Raw genomic sequence first — 19,221 nt, 5'->3', positions numbered from 1 at the left:
ATATGTAGCCAAAGTGAGATTTATTTCTCTAGCCCATGGGTGTCTGCATTAAGAAGTACGTTCATTCTTCTTACCAGTGTCCTTCCACTAGAGAGAGCGAAAGAGACTCCGTCAATAACAGGCTGAGGCTTCTTACTAAGTGGCAACCATTAACCATTTGGCACACAGATGCCAGGGAGTGTGATCTGTAAAGTTAGTGAACAAATCCTTTCGGCACTTGATAATGGATGCCCTCTTTGTGTATCGTATGCACGTTGTGAAGTGTAGTTTTAGGAGGAAATTAAAAAAAAAAAAAAACCTGCACTGTAAAATACAGTAAAAAAAAAAAAAATTGATAGGTTATAAGCATACCTTTTTACTTATGCTTCCTGTCCACAGCATAATTCCCAGAACGAATGATAAAATCTAGATATTAAAAAAAGGAGGCAATGAGGTTGTTTCCCGAGGCTTTATCATGAGCCTGAGTGTCTTCTGTTACTCTCATTCATACTAATTCTCATTGATGGAATTTCTTTGCATTTCAGAGTATCAGAGAAACCTCCCCAATTATAAGCCAAGAGTTTCTAGGGAGTGGGTTAAGGCTCTAAGATTTATTTTATTTGTATTTATTTGATTGCCTTAAGGGTAGGAATGTGAATATTGAGGTTCTGGTCTAATTTTATTTTTAGCCTATACCAAATCTCCTCGGTCGTTTCTGTTTATACCAGTACATTCAATACTGAATATGTTAAGTATTCTAGTATAATTCTAGTATAATACTAGAATTATGTTAAGAACTTGGAGATACAAAGGTGAATAAAATAATTTCCCTGACCTCACAGAGTACATAAGCCTAAGAAACATTCATATATAAATACAGCTACTCAGATCACCAATAGAATTCGTCCCTTCTCCCTCTCACCAATATAATTTTAGGAGCAGAAAGAATGTCAAAAAGGCCCTAATGTTCTCTGCAAACATTCACTTATAAGAAATAATATGCTTTTACTCTGTTATCAGTGCACATTCAACTCAAGATCAAAATGGAATTTACTAATTGACAAATTCACAATTTTTAAAAAAATGCATTCTTCAATCCATGACATGTTTTCTGTTAGATTTGTTTTAAAAGTCATTGAATTTGACCCAAAAACCTTTCGTACTGATTATGTGTAGGTTGCCATTATGGTAACTTGAGTCGTGTCACTCTTTTTTTTTTTTTTTTTAACCAGGCAAGAACTCTAAATTTCCTTTCATAATTCTATACACAGCATTTAACTGTTTACCCAGCGGTAATTTCCCTTAGTCAAAAAAATGAAATTTGTCATATATATGCTTTGACCTGATCTGTGGCTCAAATGTACATTTTTATTTATTATCTAATAAATACATTCACAACATGGACCGAAAAGGAATTGCCCACATCCCTCAGTTTTGCTTAATACTGATTTAGCCGCATCCAGAGTTTAACCCAACATCTCATGCCTGACTACACTTAAGGCAAAGTTCCGTAGATCTCATGCAATCAAATATCCATATCCATCCAGTCAACTCTAATCAGGATGGAATCATGCTATTCAGATGTGCTTGCCAGAGACCCATCTTTGTAACAAAGGAACAGACAGAAGGAATGTGCGAAAAATACAACTAGAAAGTCATCAAAGTCATTTCCCAGTGTGGAAGGTGAGCAAATCTTCCATTTTTCCCAGGAGATTCCAGTCTTAAGCAAATTTTTTCTCATGCAATTAACCAGCAGTGTCCTCTTTTACTCTTAAAGACAAGGTGTTGGCTTGCACAAAGAATTATTTGATATGCTTAGACTTTACTTTTTAAACTCACGCATCATTTTGGCTATGATTATGGTTTCTGGCCATAAACAGAGATTGCTTCTAAGATTTTAGTTTATCAAGTGCATAAGGAACGCTTATAAATATGGACAAGCAGGTTAAACTTTAGATGATTGGCAAAAGCAGGAACGCACGTCATCCCAAAATATCTACATGTGAGTTGAAATATACGGTTTATTCAGTTCTTTACAACATTTAGAACTTATGGTCAGCTAGATAAAGCACTGTAATCTAACACAGTACTTGTCACAGATTTTTTTGGTTTTGTGTGGTTTTTTTTTTTTTTTTTTTTTTTTTTTTTTTTTAGATCTCAGGGGGGCCCCTGGGTGGCTTAGTCAGTTAAGCGATCAACTTCAGCTCAGGTCATGATCTCACAGTTCGTGAGTTCGAGCCCCACATCGGGCTCTGTGCTGACAGCTTAGAGCCTGGAGCCTGCTTTGAATTCTGTGTCTCCCTGTCTCTCTCTCTGTTCCTCCCCCGCTCATACTCTCTCTCTCCTTCAAAAATAAAGAAAATAAAAATAAAAACATTAGATTTCAGGGGGCTATGTTGACTTTCTAAGATATATTTTCAAGATTTTTTCTTTTTTTTTTTCTTTTTTTTTTTTTTTATCGCGGCTGTGGCTAATTTTAAAACAGCTTTCCTCTGAATGCAGAGACTGACCATGATATTCAGAGAAATGGAGACTGGAGGTGAAGCTTTCCAGGGAAGGATCAGTCAGTTTTAGGAATAAATAGAATTTTATCCTGTTTGTTACTGTTGTTTAAGTCTAGCACACCCTGATAAAACAGTGGATAAAACAACGGAAGTATTAGTTATGCATATGAAATAATCAGTTTGGGTATTCACATGTTAGACACAAGGAAAAGGAGGAAAGAATCTGGACCTGATGTCTTCTAAGCAGGTACTTGCTAGGAAATTGTTTTGCCAACTTTGAAAGAGGTGTTGGCAGCTTTTTAATGGGTGCTAAGTATAGAAGTCTGAGTTCTGAATGTTATTATTGGTAAAGACTTGGACCACGAAGATTATGAAACTCACAGACAAAAATGTGTCTCCCTGACCACAGAAGTGTATACATTCCACTCTGGTTTCCTTTCCCTCCCACCCTCTATCTCCAGGGAGAACCAGCTATGCAAATCGGAACCAAAATATAAACAAAGATAATGAAGATGCTCAGAAGAAAAGAAGTTTATGAACTCCATACTCAGTGGAAGCAGGCTACAAAAGAGTGTAGCTGTCCTTCTAGAAAACAAAAATTAATTTGCTTTGGCCAAATTAAAATTAATTAAAATTATGCAATGTTGCCCTTGTGTTAATTTTAACAGTGAGGTTGTTGTGATTTAAGGCTACAATTAGTTCTAGTGTTTGAAAGAGAAGCTCTGTAATCGAGACAGGACATTTTAATAATCCCGGTTATAAACATTTAATACATCATCTTTAGGGACTCACAAACACATTGTAATTAACTTTTACAACTGAAATAAATCAGATTGCATTAGCATATTGCAAAGGAAAAAATCATTTGCATGATTGAAAACAGCTTCAGAAAATTATGTATAACAGGCTTCATGCAAACACCAGCACAACTTTTACCAGGTTTCTTGAATGGGGATTATTTTTAACAAGGACAGTTTAGGAGTCCTCAGCTAATTATAGCTCTTGCCATACAAGGAAATATCCAGGTTCTCAAGAAGCAGCGAAAGTCATTCTGTGGTCAGTAGGACCACGTCCAGGCTTACTGTAAACTCACTGGGCAACATTCACATGAAAATATAGTGTGCAGTTCCTCTGTAGCTACTTCTACGCTCTGGGCAAGTATTTTGGTCGGGAGAAAATGATTTCTATTTATGTGTTATCCACGTTTCTAGCGCTAAAACCGTTAGTGGGAGGTGTTCCTCTGTTCAGCACCTGGCCGGCATCATAGAATGTCAACCCCTTCTTGACGGAGATTTCATTGAGAATATGGCGGTCTGCGTGTTCACTGCGGGATGAATAAAATGAATTAAGGTCTTACTAAACATGAGCTATCATTCTTGCCAAAAAGTTTTCAGGTCAAGTGGACCAGTTGTTTGTTTTTTGTTTTTTGTTTTTTTTTTTTTTAATTTAAGTTTATTTATTTATTTTGAGAGAGGGAGAGAGCGTGAGAGAGGGAGAGAGCATGAGAGAGGGCACGAGTAGGGTAGGGGGAGAGAGAGAGGGAGAAAGAATTCCAAGCAGGCTGGAGGCTGTCAGTGCAGAGCACAACGTGGGGCTCAAACTCAAGAACTGTGAGGTCATGACCGAAGCCAAGATCAAGAGTTGGCCACTTAACTGACTGAGCCACCCAGGCGCCCAAGAGGACCGGTTTGATACGCTATTGATCCTTTGGTTCTGGTCACTCATTTTGCCTATGAGTGATCACTGGTGGCGGGGTAGGTGTTAAAAGCACAGAATCTGTAGTCATATTTCCTGAGTTTAAAACCTCATTCCAACACTTACTCTGTGACATTGGGTTCTATGCCTCATGTTCTCTTTCTGTAAAATGAAGATAATAAAGTGGGTATTGAAAGTGTTCTTTGAGGATTAAATGACATAATGGATGCCATTTATCTTAGAATGATGTCTGAAACATAGTAAGCACTCAATAAATATTCATGACTATCACTGTAATTTTTAATTTTGTGTACTATCCTTAGGTCAATGCATAAAAGAAGAAAAGAATCAGTTCATTGCTGTCTGGAAGCTAGAGACTCTCCAGAACTGAATTTACCCAGGGCTTTTCACAAATACACAATGTGGCCCCCACCCTTCCATTCATTTACTGGATTAATATTGTGCCTCTACTATGTGCAAAACATTAGATTTACAAGAGAGGACAGGTGTGAGACTTTGGCACTGAGGCCAGGGTAGGAAAAGCAAAACCTGGAGTCAATCAAAGGGTCAGAAGCCTTATCAAGTTATGAAATCAGAGTGAGAGGGATAGCCAAGTTCAGATTCCAGGCGTGAGGCAAAGCAGCTACAGCCCCCACCTTCCACCCCTCAGCCCACCCCTCACACACCCAAAAAGAGAAGAGAAAACAACCAGTCAACTCCCAAGTAGAACAGAAAAAACAAGTCGTTTATGGATCACTCTTTGGTCCGAGGTAAAGAATAGGACAAGGCATGTTGGTGAGGACATGAGTTGCATTTAGGCTCTGATCCCAGGACAATCCTAAAAATAGTCTTTTCTCCCGGCTAGATCATGTGAATGATCAACACTGAAATGAGGATAACATGATTTCGGAAGGAGTTGAACCTTGGGTGGAGACTGTGTAAAGGTAGGTTAGAGCTGGTCTCTGTAAAACCAAATCAGACAGAGAGAGTTTAATTTCTGTTAGGTAGAATCTCACAAAAGACAGGGTAGTGGCTTCCCTTCAAGTTCAGTATTTCTTTTCGGATTTCTATTCCATCTGGATTCTAGAAATAGACAATGAATGAACTGGAAATACAATTTACTCTTAAAAGTTCGTCCCCATATGGGTCTTTGTGTTGAAGGAAAAGGAAGGGTTCCATATTCTGCCCCACTTGGGGGGTAGTGCCTGGATTCTTCAAATGGGAAACTTCTCATTTCTCCTGAGGCTACAGTTTATTGACTTAAAAGAGCAGGAGTTTAATTAACAGAAGAAATGAAGCCTATTGCATAATTAATTAGACATTTACCTGAAATCAATAATCTAACTGCCACACCTACATAGGGGATAATTTTCATTCTATTGAAAGCGATTTATTTATATCTATGTGTTAACAAGGTGATTGGTGGTTTGTTTAAGAGACTAACCCCATCTGCAAAGTGATAATTTATTGAACAATCAATTAATCTTTTTAGTATCGCAAATGTAAACAAGCAATGAAGAGCCACACCGTGTCTGCCTTTGAAAGGTCAGATTTGGGAGACTTCATCTTGCGTTCTCCCTCTCAGTCACCATTAAGATATGAGCGATGAGTAAGGTTTTACTTTAACTATCCCTTTGGACTTGTTACCTTCATGGGGAGTCAATAACATGCAAAATATTTGTAAGTACATAAATTACCAATTTAAACCTGTATCCTGTCAGGGTGCCTGGGTGGCTCAGTCGGTCGAGTGTCCAACTTCGGCTCAGGTCATGATCTCACAGTTCATGAGTTCAAGCCCCGCATCGGGCTCTGTGCTGATGGCTCAGAGCCTGGAGCCTGCTGCGGATTCTGTGTCCCCCCCTCTCTCCGCCCACCCCTGTTTGTGCTCTGTCTCTCTGTCTTAAAAAAAAAAAAAAAATTAAACCTGTATCCTGTCTTTAAAATAGGTTCCTAATCTAAATTCTGTTTCCCTTTTTAGAGATACACATCGCTCTGTCCCAATATACCCAGCTCTATATATACCCTTTGGGCTTTTAATTCAACATGTGAAGAACTGTTTCATATCCAGGAGAATGAATTATAACCTTTATCTAGGAATATGGGTCCATGCCAAAAAGCTGTAAAGCTGAGGTTGAATTCCTATCCCATAGGGGCGCCTGGGTGGCGCAGTCGGTTAAGCGTCCGACTTCAGCCAGGTCACGATCTCGCGGTCTGTGAGTTCGAGCCCCGCGTCAGGCTCTGGGCTGATGGCTCAGAGCCTGGAGCCTGTTTCCGATTCTGTGTCTCCCTCTCTCTCTGCCCCTCCCCTGTTCATGCTCTGTCTCTCTCTGTCCCAAAAATAAAAATATAAATGTTGAAAAAAAATTTTTTTAAATAAAAAAAAAAAAAAAGAAATGAATTCCTATCCAGCAGTCTACATGCTTGTCCAAAGTCTATTTTGCTCTTTTCCCTCTGCACAACTGAGTCTGAAGTTTCCCAAGTCTTAAGGCACTTCCTGTTTTATGACTGTTCTCAAAGCATTTCATTTCTTAAAATGTTGTCATAGCTCAGTTTGAATTCTCTTGCATCTATCTTCAATCTTGACTTTCAGAAATCATAACATTTATACCAAGATACTCCCAACTCACTAGAAACAGAACCATAATAATTATGATATCAGCCTGTGTAGGTGGGAGGAACAATTCAACGTGTCCACAAAAATTTCTAAGACTTGATCTCTGAAGGCCCTTACAAACGTCATTAGACAGACGAGTATGTGCTGGAGGGCGACCAAGGAGGTGGTCTTGGAGAAACACGGTATATACCAGGTTGATTACATGAAAAGAAGTTTCTAGGTCTCAGGCCAGGGTTTTAAGTTGGGATTCTAGCACAGTGATTCATCATCTAGGGCTCCAGGGCAAGGGGTCCATGAAAATGGATGGACAAAATTGGATGGATTTTCACCAATTTCTAACTGAAATGCAGCATTCCCTTTCACTATGAATGTGGATAAAACATGGTAACAGTATTAAGAATACGTATGATTTTGGACCAAGGGATGGATACAATTCTATTACATTAAATATGCCACAGGGGGCATCTGGGTGGCTCAGTCAGTTAAGCGTCTGACTTCAGCTCAGGTCATGATCTCACAGTTCGTGAGTTCGAGCCCCGCGTCGGGCTCTGTGCTGACAGCTCGGAGCCTGGAGCCTGCTTCACATTCTGTGTCTCCCTCTCTCTCTGCCCCTTCCCTGCTCATGCTCTGTCTCTCTCTGTCTCAAAAATAAATAAACATTAAAAAAATTTAAAAAAAGAGTCTCTTATACATTAAATATGCCACAGATCCATCACAGTGTCATGTTTGTTCCATACATCTTTAACAGGACAGTAGGTATGAGATCTGTCGCTGGATCTTGTTATTTACTACGTTAATAAAGAAGCACATATGATATTATGATACTATGAGTTGGTCTTATCAGCATTTTAATGATTGTATTTTATTTTTTTAATTTTTTATTATGTTTTATTTCTTTTTGAGAGAGAGAGAGAGAGAGAAAGAGAGCGGGGGAGGGGCAGAGAGAGACACACACACATAGAATCCGAAGCAGGCTCCAGGCTCTGAACTGTCAGCACAGAGCCCAACGTGGGGCTCGAACTCACGAACTGTGAGATCGTGACCCGAGCCGAAGTCAGATGCTTCACCAACTGAGCCACCCAGGCACCCCTTTAATGGCTGTCTTTTAAAGTGCATTTTACATTATTGACTTAAAATCATTTTTCCTAAGACAGGTTCAGAGGCTTCATCAGATCTCCGAGAGAATCCAGGGGGCTTGGAATCTTTGGAAAGATCCTTGCCGTCTATGTGGAAAAAGCATAGGACAGTGCTGACCCTTCCTGGACAGGGCACGAGGCACACTTGCTTCCAGATGACAGACCCATTCCCCCGAGTGTGGGCTCCGACTCAGAACCCCTCCAATCAAAGCACTATTACCAGCGACGAGTGCAACTATTACCAAATGATGTTTGCTTTAAGTCTTTTATGCCTATGGGAACCCTCTGAGGCGGATTTTTCTGCAAACGAGGATTGTAACAATAGTTATCATTTACAGAGTACTGGGTATTTTACATATTTCATCTCACCAAAACGTGTCCCAATCCCATGAGTTGGGTGTTACTTGATATGAAGAGTAGCTCAGAAGGTGGCAGAGACAATTTTCCCAAATCTTGGCTCCTTCCAGGATTCGCACACCAACAACGGCATCTTTTTCTTGAGAGAGAGAGAGAGAGAGAGAGAGAGAGTAAGGGTACCAACGTTCATGGAACCTGTTGTAGCCCACAGATACTAACATAAAGTAAACATTTTATCACTATTGTAATACATGGCACTTAACACTCAAGCTTCCACGTGGTCTTGTCTGGTAGTTATTGGCTGCTCCGTTGCGGCTGTTGAAAACAGAAGACTAAGAGGGAAAACCGAAGAACTAAGTGGAGAGGGAAAGACGGGTTCTAAGCAAGATCGTTTCGATGACTGTTACCCCCATGCAGTGTAGAAAATGTCAGCATGTCTCGCGTCCCTCTTTTGAGGTAGGGCTTTTGTGCTAGGCACAGAGGTACCAGGGAGCTGAAGAAGCCAGCCCGTCTCAACGGGCTTCACAAGTTGGGAAGAGACTGCTATAAAAGTTGTACCCAAAATAAAAAGTAAAATGGTAACCCTAGCTGACGTTTATCAAGGACTGCCATATGTCAAATACTTTTCGAAGTGATTTACAGGCATTAAGTCATTTAATCCTCGAAGTAACTCCAAGAGCTGAGCGCTACCATTATTTCCTTCATCGTACAAACGAGGAGACGAAGCCAAAGAGAGATTAAGCCAGTTGCCCAAAGACACACAGCATGTAGTGAGAGAACTGGGATTTTGACCCGAGGACCTGCGCTAAACCCCTGTCGCTCAGAATAAACCAAACGTTGTGAGTGCAGCGGCATCAGTGATGAAAGAAAGATGGATTCTGATTGAAAACCACAGGTCACCTTACCAAGCTGTGTGTGATATGCATTTGAACACTTATTTGACTTATTTGACTCAGTAGATATTCCCTGAGTCCCTACTATGATAGTATTAGCTTCTTCTAAGCGATGCACCAGCTCTGCTGTTCTGGAGATGTTTTTAACCATTTCTCACCTGACCAGTGGAAGCAAAGTGATGATGGGGAGAACCAGGGGGCCATTTAAATGTTATGTAAATAGTAACAATTTCACGTACACTTTCTATCAAAAAAGTGGCTTTACAGGCCAAAGCAATTTTTTTTTCAGGCCAAAGCCATTTTAAAAAAAGGAGAGTATCGCCCAGGAGGAGAAATCCCAAAGAGTTTGGAAGGTATTTAAATGTGTTCACTGTGGGATTTGCTCCCACATTCGTATACATTAACCGTTATATGTAGTTTTAAAACTTTAGAGATGCATTTTGCATGAAGAGAGATCGCTGCATGATTTTTTTTTTCACATTTTCAGGACTCCTACTTTATGTTGTACTTGGAGTTGAGAGAACACTTAACGTCCAATATAATGCTCTGTCTTTTCACTTATTTCCAATAAAAGATTTATTTTCTTGAGAAGTCGTTTCTCTCCTCAACCAGGGAGGGTTTCCTTCTTATTATTTAATTTTTTTCACTTATTTTATATTTGTTTTGAACATAGTGTAAAGCATTCAAATAATTTCGGCCATGGAAATGCCTGTTCAAGATGAATGTCCTTCGTTTCTCCATTGGGTTTCTGAAATGATCTATTTGGACTCTGTTGTTGCTATTATCCAACTTACGATTTTTTCCTTCTCCTAAGAGTACACTCGATGGGATGCCGTACTAGTGGGAAAAGGCTAATTTTCTCTTTTGAAGTTTTTATCTTGATTCAAATGGAACAGTGTTATGTTCGTTTCAGCTGTATAACAGAGTGATTCAATAATTGCAGGCATCGCCCAGCGCTCATCGTGACTAGTGTCCTCCTGAACCCGAACCCGTTTCACCCATCCCCCTACCACCTCCCCTCGGGTAACCATCAGTTTGTTCTCCATAATCAGGAGTCTGATTCTTGATTTGTCTCTTATTTTTTTTTCCCTTTGCTTGCTTGTTTTGTTTCTTATAAAAGGCAATTTTTTTTCTTTTTTTGGTGAAAGATTATACTTTGAAAAAATCATGAAAAGATCTCGATTTAAATAGGGAACATATTCATGTTCACAATTTAGGAGGTACGAAATGACGAACAAATTCTCTTAACCCACCTTGTCCGCTCTGCACCTAGTTACCTTCTCAGAGGCAAACATGTAACTAGCTTAGATAGTATTCCAGAGATATTCCAGTAAAGTACAACTATATACATGTAAAAGGTGAATTTTCTGACTCAGAGTTGGTTAAGAGCTCAGATGAGCCCTTTAGGAGTCTATGTCTAGGGTATGCATCAGACTAGAACTATCACAATCAATTTTAACTTTCAGGATATAACATAGTTTACCCCTAACTGAATCAAAACCTTTTTCTGGACTGTGGTGGAAGGGAACCCTCCAAGTTCTCAGGGTTAAGGTCGTAACAGCGAGTCAGGCATAGGCCAGGTAAGGGTTAGAGCCATCACCGGGAGATGCCAAGTCAGGCCAGAACAAATACCAGATTGGCAGTGACTCTGAAATTCGAGTTCAGAAAAACTGATGAGATAAAAGCAAGATGAGGGAAACTATAATTCATACATCAGAGGCCCAAACAAATCAGGATTTTGAAAGAATGAACCTCTTTTCTCAGACCAGCCCAAGAGAATGTCTCTCTGGAAGGATACTGAGATCTTTGTATTAAAGACTCCCACCATGCCTACTTACTTTTACAATCAAACCTTGGTTTAAGAGTGTAATTCTTGGGGCGCCTGGGTGGCACAGTCGGTTAAGCGTCCGACTTCAGCCAGGTCACGATCTCGCGGTCCGTGAGTTCAAGCCCCACCTCAGGCTCTGGGCCGATGGCTCGGAGCCTGGAGCCTGTTTCCGATTCTGTGTCTCCCTCTCTCTCTGCCCCTCCCCCATTCATGCTCTGTCTCTCTCTGTCCCAAAATTAAATAAAAAACGTTGAAAAAAAAAAAAAAAAAGAGTGTAATTCTTTCCAGAAACATGCTTGCAATCCAAAGCACTTGTATATCAAAGCGAATTCCAAGAACTGTTGGTTCAGTCGTGATCATGTGATGTTCGGTGTCAGGTACCCCACTGCCATCGCAAGCCAACGCTCATTTATCAAGTTAAAATTCATCACAAATGTCTGATCCTCTTGCGGAACCCTCGCAGAACAAGTTACTCGCAATCCAAGGCCTTACTCTCCTTCGAACTCTCCATAACTGATCAGGGCTCGCCACATCCTTCCCGGAAATAAACCCTGCAGTTTTCTTTGACTCCACGAAAGTGGACAAAAGCTGGGCTCCTGATGTCAGAGGGGCTGGGGTGGGAAGGTTCAAGGCGAGGGGGACCCCACGGCGGGTGGACCTTATTGGTTTTATTATTAGAAAGAGACTGGTTCCGTGGTTGTTTCTCTTAAAACCGAATTTTCTCGTCACCCCGCAAACTGCCCCTGATAGTTTGTTTCTAATAGTTTGCCCATGATCAATTCTCTCTGGCCTTCCCCACCCACCCCCACCCCCCCAGTTGTCTTCAGGTCTTTAACCCTTTGCTGGCTTTGCTTCCTTTTCTCTGTGCTTTCCTTTTATTTCATTGGACTTTAACCAGCCATACACAAACATCCCAGCTAATCTTTCCAAATTAGCACAGCACCAGCTCTGGAGGTTCTCATTAGATGTGCAGCTGAGATGTATCAGATCTCATTTGCCTAATATGGAGCCTAACTTTGGGCACCTGGCCCTTGCAGTAGGGGGTAAGGAAAAATAGGAACGGGTCTTTTGTCACTGCTATGCAGACTCACTAATTTGCTCCGCCTAATAAAATTACAAATGAATACAGCTTTATTCACATTGCCTTTATAGGTTATAATAACCTTGGTACCCCATAACCTCCTGCTAGCTGAATTAATCAGATCATATTAATATTTCTTCTTACTTTCTTTTAACTGGTTCTTCTCTTAATTAAAGGGGCCAAAGACGTAAACAGGGTAGGTGACTAGAAACACGGCGTCAGGTTATAAACAAGGCTCATTAAAAAGATGGATGTGCAGGCCGACTGCAAAAATTGCTTACTTTGCAAGTGTACATTTTGTAATTTCCTGACGACTAAAAGAACTAATGCCAGATCCCACCCCCCTCCCTTTCGCACATGTATAAAAGATGATAATTTTTGAATACCGGGGTGGGAATGGCAAAACCGAGGAACCTATTCATCAACCAGAATAAGGTCTTTCACATTATAAGACTCTGAGCTCCTTCCCCACAAGCCTACAAATGTGAAATATATTCAGAAGTGGAGAAAGAAAAGAAAAAAAAAAACACAGGAAATGATTTAAAAAGGAAAAAAGAAAGATGAGGAACTTTTAAGAGAGAACGTTACACATATTACACCGCAGTTAAATTTGAAAGAGAAAACGAGGGTCTTCTTAAAAGAGGAGTAAATCTTTTGAACTTGCCCCTGTTCAAGAAGGTGGGGGCGACTCACACACGTGTTTGCCTGCACACGCAGGGCAACAGAGAGCTTCATCTTTATGCATGAGAGCAAGAATCATTAAAGCGGACAGTCTACACTAGCAAGCTCGCGGGAAGTTGGAACTACAAAACAGAGCTGGAAATGGTACGGTGTGGGAAATTTAACTCGGGCGTGTTTTCCATCGTTGTAAATGCTTTGCGTCCACTCGTACGTTGACACGATGGTGTGCCTACGCCACGATGCTGAATAGGTTCAGAGGCATGGAATCGATAGGTGTCTTACAGGTGGATTCTAGAAGCCACGTGTTTACATTTGATGCATTCGTAATATCTACATATTTATGTTTATAATTCATGCTTTTATTTGTACACTCCCACACATACAGACGCTCCTCAGGTCCCAGTTCTGGTGTTTTGAAACTTTTGCCCCCATTCGCATCCCCAAGCAAGAAGGCACCTGCATTTTTATCCTGGCAGCAATTACTGGCAAAACCCAAGCTCTGATTTCCTGTCCTTCCATCTCCCTTCTCAACGAGAGAGAAAGTCGTTCTGACAGGATGATGCACAGCAAGACCAGGCAAGACCTCACTTCTTCATGAATAAATTAGAGATGAAAGTTTAACTGATCCCCTTGCATTTTTATGGAAGGACCTCATCCTAATTTACCTAAATGCTTTGAGTAAAAGGAAAGAAAATGTAAGAGGCCAAGGTGGAAAGGTTAAAATCTGCGTTTAAAGGGAGGGGTTTTTTTCAACACACCACAACACACGGACGCCGGATGCCAGCAACTGTTCTAATGATTCCTTACTCAAACATGTAAGGGAAAAACCAAAGAAAGGAAGAATTTTCTCTGCCAGTATTGCTTCTTAGAATGAAATGCTGCAGGTGTGACCAACGATTCTTGGTTCAAGAAATTCCTCACAGATAGATTTTCTATACATATACACGTGTCTGTGTGTGTGTGTGTGTGTGTGTGTGGATTATATATATAGCAAACACAGGAGTGGAGACTGAACAATCTGTATTTAAGGTATTATTTTCCTCAATGGAGCTCAAACTCTGTGGAAATGGCATTTGTTTTTCATCAAACACTTCTAGGATATGCTTCAGCGAGTGACCTATTTCAGCATTTTCTCCACTGATGCATTTTTAGTACTAGGCAGGCAGGCCAGGAGATGGGGTGCGGGGCCCAAGTATCAGGTTTTCCCATATAGGATCAGACCAGTTGGGCTAATGGTTTTGGAATCCCGCCTCTGGCATTGGCCATTACCTGATGCTTCAGAAGCCAGGAATGAATTTGCATGACCCCAGCCCTTGAGATGTCCCCTGTGGAAAAATAGGAAATTGGCGAGTAGGATCATTTCACGGATGTGCTGAAGTTGTCATTCTTAGAAATCTGTGGCTTCAGCTCTGTGCCTGGGAAGTTCACCTGCAAATGCATTTTGAGCGGTTCCCATCTGCAAACTGCTGGTTTTATAGGGAGAGGAGGAAGCCTGAGAGTCCATTCTTAGTCTCCCTTGCCTTTGGCTATTGAAAAGGTTGCTAAATACCATGTCCCGATAATATTGGGGTTGGATATGCAAACTCGTCAGGCATGACTGAAACAGCGAGAAATAATACTGTTTCGAAAGGGTCCAAGAAGAAAATTAAATCATTCCGATCCACTGGTTTTTGTTTTGTTTTGTTTTAATGGCAGTTTAGCACGCAGTTATTAAATGGTAGAGAAAAAAGAAAAAGAAAAGAAAAAATGGAAGCAAATCTATCCATGTCATGATTCCACTATGCCCTTAAAACTTTAAGGATGCTTGAGGTTGTACATGTGTGCTTTAGGTTTTAAATTACGTCTCCCTGGCATAAAATCATTGTGACGTCTCATCGCGCTTTGTCCTAATAAGGTAGACTTTCAAATCTTGTCCGTGGCCGGTCACAGACACATTTTGAATGGAGCCTTTTTAATTGTAAGTTTTTCATAACTGTTACATCCGTTTCAAAAATAAATAAACCTCAGGGATAAGACAGACTGTTTTCATCCCCGTTCCACGGGATCCCATATTTTAATAAGCATTCTAAGTTAGTAATAACCAAAAGCTGTGTGACCGGAGATCCTTATTTTATATCCTGGTGGGTTGTTTTCTTTTGTTTGTTTTTTGTTTTTTGTGGGTTTTTTTTTTTTTTTGCTAAAATGACTAAAGCTTCTGCAATATTCACTGTGATCACCTTTAAAAATTTTGACATCTTAATTAGTGTGTGTGGGGGGGGGGGGGGGTATTGGAGACCATTTCTACCAAACAGAAGCACAGCCTTTTCAAAGAGTCACACAGACTGGCTATGTATATTTTTTGAACGTTAAAAGTCTTTTTTTTTTCCCTCCCCAGCCCCCATCCTCTTTTGATTATTTTTCTGGAATGAATGTCTGTTTCCCTTTCACCATTTGCCATTACAGGAGTGTAATTCCATGATCCCTTTCTTCTCCATGCAACTTCCTCTAAACAAAAGGACACAATAAATAAACACAGGAGATAAGACAGTTCCCCCCCACACACCCCCACCTCCCAACCCCCTTCCCTTGAATGTCTTGAGCAGCCGGAACCACTTTAGTCCTTCAAATATTGTCCTGAATTAGTATCCACGCTGATGCAGTGAGGCTAGAGTGTATAATAATGCACACCAAATGGGGTCCCAACTGTAATATGTGTATTGATATATATTTTTTCTAGTTCTTTTGGCAAACCTATCTTGCTGACTATACTGATGAAGGTTGCAAGTAATTGTGTACGCGTTTCTGTGAAAGATAAATGACCTTCCTTCCCAAGGACGCTTGGCCAGGCCTTAATCCTGAGCGTGTGTGTGCGCGCGCGCGTGTGTAACTGTTTTTTGAAGGCCTGACAAGGCATTTTGATCATTTCCTCATTTTGAGGCCTACCCACGGCCTCCTCCGTGGCCCCCCTCTCTGAAACGTTATTATTCTGTCGTGAGCCCTTCTCTGGCCAGGATGTTACTTCATTTCCACCTTTTGTCTCAGCCTGAATGTGAATGATGTTCTTTCGGCAATATACGGCCGTTTAAACTCCCCGTTGCTGCCTTACATAAATATACAACACCCGTCTCGCCCTATAACTCACTTTAGGCCTGGAAAAATAGTGACTTCCTTTATTGGTCAGATTCTCCCGCAATTCCCAACAGCTGTATGTTCTCACCTTTGAGGATCCACACCGTCCAATTTGTATTTGTCTCAGCACTACGGCTGTGGATTGCCAATAAAAACGAGTCCCATTTTTATAACCCCTGAGAACACAGGGGCCGGCTTTCCAGAGACACGGATACCCCCGCCCACCCCCTCACCCCCCAAAAACAAACAAACCAAACCTCCCCACAACTTACCAAAAAGTGGTCTTTTTGTCTCAAGGACAGATGGCCTTCGAAGCGAGTGAGTCGGGGATTCAGTAAGGCATGATCTCTGGGTCCATTCATTTCCCTCAAGAAAATCCGTGTTTATTTGCTTCCTTAAGAGAACAAATGGGGTGACAGGGCATATCATCATTAAAGTGACGCATGCTCCTCGGTATATGGGATATCCATATATGCAAGAGACTGTCTAAAAGGAATACCAAAATTCACATTCCATTAGTTCTTTCATCTCTGCTAAGAAGTTCAGTTACATCCCTGTGCCTCTGAATTGAGAGGGATTTTTAAATGGGTGGATTATATCGGATTTATGTATTTATTCATTTGTTTGTTTTTAAAGCTTATTTATTTTAATTAGAGTTTTTCTCTCTTTCTTTTCTTTCTTTCTTTCTTTCTTTCTTTCTTTCTTTCATGAGAGAGAGAGAGAGAGAGAAAGAGAGAGAATACAAGCAGGGGAGGGGCACAGAGAGGGAGGGAGACACAGAATCTGAAGCAGGGTCCAGGTTCCGAGCTGTCAGCGCAGAGCCCAAAGTGGAGCTTGAACTCTTGAACCATGAGTTCATGACCTGAGCTGAAGTCCAACTCTTAACTGACTGAGCCACCCGGGTGTCCTTTGAATTTATTTATTAAAGGAGATGATGTAGGAAAAAAAGATGCTTTCAGAATGGAAATCACTACACAATCAAAAGGTGGTAGTATAATGGCTAAAAGCACTTTATTTAGTTATGGATGCTCATGGGTTGTGGAATTGAGCTCCATTTCTGCTTAAGAACTGGAGAATTCAGAACAACTTCCTGCATATATCTGAGCCTCAGTTGCTACCTCTGTCAAATGGGGGCTCACTACCTCTCTGTCCTGTTTTGCGCATTAAAAAGAAAAACTGCATTAATGAGTAAAGTCCAAAGTGCTCTACAAATGGAAGATCACATTTTTTTTTTGTCCTCTGTAATAAAGTTGTGGCTAATATATACAACTTTTATTCTTTTAATTCATTCATTTATTTTTGAGAGAGAGACAGACAGACAGAACACAAGCAGGGGAGGGGCAGAGAGAGAGGGAGACACAGAATCCGAAGCAGGCTCCAGGCTCCGAGCTGTCAGCACAGAGCCCGACTCGGGGCTCGAACTGATGAACCTCGAGATCATGACTTGAACTAAGTCAGACGAGTAACTGACTGAGCCACCCGGGGGGCCCCGTACTATATGCAACTTTGAAATAGCAATGTTCTGGAAAAGCAGGGGCATGAGATGGAGAAAATGAAGACCTTGGGCATACTGGATTCGTGCCACAAAACCACACACTGAAGGGAAAGGGCAAGAATATTAAATACTAACGCGTCAAAGCTGCACTTAAAAAGGACGTAAACTCGAGGAACAGGGAAATTTGCCAGATTAAAGTCAGTGACACCCCTCTATTTTATGACCTCGCAGCTCTCCACAGGAGGAAGAAGGCTGACTGCTGACATATAGCATGTGTTAGCAGAAGGGACTGCCTGCCAGCTCTTTGCCAAGTGCACACCGACAATTGTTTCTGTCGTGCGCAAAGCTCTGGCTTTGGGAGGTGTTTCCTTCCGTGCTCCCAGCATCACCCCCGAAGCACGACTGATGACTTTGGAAAGGCACCTACCTGTGCTCAACCCACTAAACCTGCCCCCCCGCCAAGGCGGCTCCCAAACGGACTCACATGATCTTTTCAGTATTTACCCTGAACGCGGCCGAGGAACGCACAGTCTCTTCATGTCTACACCTGCTCCTCGGATGGATGCGCAGAAGGAGCTTCTTGTAAATTCTCTTCTACGCTCCCACGTCGGACCCAAATCTCCAAAACTGTCCCTCGGAGGAACTGAACCTTTTCTTCGGGTCAGACTGCTCCCTTGTCAGTGGGGAAATTTTTCTGCTCCAGGTGAAATGTTACCAAGTACGTTTCCCCCCACGAAGCCCTGGACTCGAGCTGTTTTATTTATCTGACCGATCAGAGGACTGTAAAACGTGCTGTTGCACATTGTAACATAAGCCTTTTTTTTTTTTTTTTTTTCCTAAAGTGTGCCCTGAGTATTTGCAATTGTTATCAGGCCCAGATGTATCCAAGTGTCAGCGAGGAGCTCTGCTAGCTGGTTCAGATATACAGAATGTAATTAATTAGCTCAAAGGCCTCTGCTCCAAGTTTGTAGTAGAAGGAGAGCCTGAGAATAACCATTTGCTCCTCTCCCCTCCCTCCCCTCCCCTTACACCCCCTCCCCTCCAAAATGGTGGCAAAAGGTGAGAATCTATTGTTCGTGATGCCGAAGGTCTGAGAAAGAGCAGATTCATGTTTTGATGGAGATCCCCCCCCCCCCGCCCCCCGTGGCAAAAGTTAGCTGGGGGAAAAAAAAAAAAGATTAATAAAAGCTGGGAGCGGAAGTGGACGGGTTGAGAGGGTCTCAAAGGGGACAAAGTGGTCCTCGCTGCATTTTAAGACGGTGTGCTGAAAATCCCAAATCACATTATTTTTGCTTTCTTCTCCGTCCAGATTCTCCCTTCTAGACCTTCAACTTTTAGAAACGTGTCCAAGAAGGAGTGTTTGCATTTTATAGGCAACGCTTCCCAACCTGTGCCCCGTCCAGTGCGCTGTGCTAGAGAAAATGTCCTTAGGTACCAGGAAGAAAGCAAAACAGGTATGATGCAACCAAGGATGGGCGTATGGCAAGCTGAGCTGCATTCTTAAGAGCACTGATCAGTATATTCGTTTCGGGGGGGGGGGGGGGGGGAAGGCACACCAAACAAAAATAGGGGAGTCATTTACCCAATGCAGTACACATTGGTGAAGGCAGCGTAATTCCTTCCTGACCCCTGCAGGAAATCAGTTTATGCCCTGAAGCATGAAATTTGATTGTAATTATTTTAGCTTGCTCGGCTACATATGTTATTGATGTTCTTTCCTAAAAATCACCAGCCTTTTAGAAACCCTGCCATAGTACTTGACTCCATGACCTGTAAGGTATACATAATAGAAAATAAACCATGCAGGGTTTCTCTATTGATTGTTCCACAGAAACTCTCTCTTCCTAAAG

The 19,221-nt window shown here is 41.5% G+C and overlaps 1 long non-coding RNA gene across 1 annotated transcript in view; it reads right to left on the bottom strand.

Annotated features, from left to right (window-relative positions):
• LOC131516098 (uncharacterized) overlaps positions 1–18,368 on the bottom strand; it is a 41,368-nt gene extending 23,000 nt beyond the window's left edge. Inside the window, exons 1-3 of the long non-coding RNA XR_009263868.1 lie at positions 17,876–18,368; positions 16,149–16,270; positions 8,298–8,424 (exon numbers count right to left, since the gene is read on the bottom strand). This is a non-coding gene — a long non-coding RNA (uncharacterized LOC131516098). The remainder of the gene's footprint in view (positions 1–8,297; positions 8,425–16,148; positions 16,271–17,875) is intronic.
• Positions 18,369–19,221: the final 853 nt, after the last annotated feature.

This window comes from Neofelis nebulosa, chromosome 7 (assembly GCF_028018385.1).
Source record: "Neofelis nebulosa isolate mNeoNeb1 chromosome 7, mNeoNeb1.pri, whole genome shotgun sequence".
NCBI classification, from domain to species: Eukaryota; Metazoa; Chordata; class Mammalia; order Carnivora; family Felidae; genus Neofelis; species Neofelis nebulosa.
This window is presented reverse-complemented; position numbering and strand designations above follow the sequence as displayed.